The following is a 2,840-nucleotide window of genomic DNA, read 5'->3' on the forward strand; positions in this document are numbered from 1 at the left end:
GACCTATGTTTATTCAACAACGCTCTCTTCAATTCAAGTGTAGCAAAATTGCCATTATAAGGCTTTGAGTTGGAAGAATACAAAGGGAATTTTCTCTAAGTGAAGCTTGGCAGAAAGAAATGCATGTGAGTTACTGCCATTCGAAACAGTAGCAAAGGTATCACCTATGGTTTTTGCTATTTCTTCTGCTGTGCTAATTACATAGCCGTCTTTTTCCAGAAAAGAAAAAGAGTGGTCTTTATACATTCTACATGCTTTTCTAACCATTTCCCATACTCGTGTACTGGATATAAAGGACGAAATTCCCGACACGTAAGACATTAATTTTTTCGGCTCTTGCGCCTTACCTTTCTTGCATGTGCTGTCGCTTTTTTGAAGGCTAGAAGTTTTGACAAAGTGAGTTACCTAAGGAAGACATACTAGGCTTTTCTTTGTGTTCTGAGAGCCCCTTGACAATCACTGTTCCACCATGTTTTCAAAATTTTGGTAACCTTGTTGATGTCATAGATATAAAGGTATAAATAAGGTCATGGGCTAAAAAGATATCATGCAATTGAACATCACTTATGCTTGCTAGGACACTGTACCTTTATATTTAGTTACTAAATGCTAGTCAACTAGTAGAAGTGCCTTATAATTTTCTTTTTTAATTCTTATTTTGACGCGTCAAACCCAGTGGATTGTCACGTGGAACATCTGGGTTCTGCAGAGGACAGGTCAAGATTAAGATTAAGATCAATGTAATTCAATGTAATTTATCAAGTAGCATTAAATATTTTACACTTATAATAACTGGACATATTTGAAAGAAGATAAGTGACATTTTACTAACAGTTAGCTTTTTTATTTTTAATATCTCATTTTGTCACATACTTGCTCAGTCTAGAGGTTTAGTAAATAGTAAGTAGATTTTATGTCAAGTAGCACAGGTTAAAATGAGCATTAAAATCATAATCAGCATGATTCATAACAAAAGACTGGCTGTTGTCATCCACCGCCCTTGCTTGCCTAGAGAGAGGCCTGCTGATCAGAACAAATCTGAAAGGCCTGATGTAGGTTACAGTTAGTAAGTTTTGAAAGTTAGCTGAGCTCTGTCTGATGCAGTTAGTGTCGTAGCTTCATGTAGATTTCCAGAGGTTGTAACTCAGTTAATATATTTTAAAGTTCTATTAAGCCATTAAATAGCACTAGAGGTGATTAGTTGTTTTCCATTATTTTAAGTTTCACTAGATGCGAAGAATAAGCTTTACATGAATTTTTATATTTTTGTGTTTCACCTTGTGACCACTGTAAAAATTAATGAAAGCCGATAACTCATTTTAATATGCAAAGATAATTTTTAAAGATAGACACTTAATAAGTAATTAAATTAGGTATTAAATAACCTTAGTCATATGGATTTATATGGACAGTATCAAATTAAATTTATTTTTTAATATTTGTTAACAAAACCCTATTAATATCATAATCTAATAAAATTTCACAGTTTAAAATACATGCAATTTATTACATTGATTTTTAAACAATATTAGGATAATTACACATTAAACATTTATGTTTTGTAGCAACAAAACAAAATAGTTATGATTCTTTTTAACTTGAAGGCCTGCCCAGACATTTTGGCTAATTTATATTGATTTCCTTCTCCTCAAGCATCTTTTCTAACAATTAGAAATTTGTCTCAATATGCAAAACAATATTTTCATTAGGTTCTGCCTGTTTTATCTCCTAACTGTTAACCTCTCTACACTACCTATGAAGGTTTACTTGATCTGGTAAAACTTAAATACTCCCCCTCCTGACAGATGTGAAACAAATCATGGCTATGTCAACATAAAGGTATGTTCTTATGCTAACAAAATCAGTTACAACTTGTGGTGATGTAATTAAACAAAAAGAGTCAAATTCAAACTAAAAATATGGACTAGTGGTCAATTTAATCTGCTTCAATAACTTTATCGCCATAATAAACTGAAATGTCAGCAGCGGTAAAGGAAATTATCAGAGCTGATAGGAACTAATACAGGGAGCAAGTGGAGGTCAGAAACACACTCTTGTCTTACACTCCAAAAATCTGAGTTTATAAACTGTCTCAGTGACTTGCATTCTGGTGAGAAAATAGAAATGGGAAATTATAGTAAAGGCTGAAATTGTTAACAACTGGGTAATTTATATAATACAGTCAAAAGTCGTTAATTCGGACACCCATAATCCGGACCTCAAAGCTAAAAAACTTTCTGCGCATGTGTGGCGTTCACGCATGCGCATAGGCGTTTACGCGTGCGCATAATACGTTTACGCATGCGCGTTTCATGTATAACGGACGGTATAAGCTAAAACTATCTAATTATTTATTTCAGTTAATGTTGCAGATTGCGTTGTTCCTTAATCTTCGAATTGGATCCGGCTTATTATTTTTTGCAGACTGTTAGAGCAATTTTATAAAAGTAAGCTTGAACTTCTGATTATGTGAATTGGATTTCCGATATATATTTCTAATACGTAAAGGATCTACAAAGCGAAAATATGTTTCGAAGTCCATTAAACAGAAAGTGGAATTGCTGCAAAAAAATGGATAAAGGCATATATCTTTTTAATATTTAATCATTCAGAAATATGTTTATCAATTTCATGCTGCTCTGCGGGGCGGAGGGAAACGACATGGGGCGCAATGAATTGGAAGTTGATCTGTCAACACTATCCTTATCTTCAGAGCAGATGTTTTATTTTATTTGGCTTATAATTCTTTACTAAATGTAGTATTTCATCTCGATGTACTCAGTCTTTGATATGATTTAAATCAAGTTCCTTGTCATTATAATTCGCTTCCAATAGTGAAG

This window comes from Stegodyphus dumicola, chromosome 11 (genome assembly GCF_044657685.1).
Source record: "Stegodyphus dumicola isolate Sdum_Otavi_A_Nest chromosome 11, ASM4465768v1".
Taxonomy (NCBI): Eukaryota; Metazoa; Arthropoda; class Arachnida; order Araneae; family Eresidae; genus Stegodyphus; species Stegodyphus dumicola.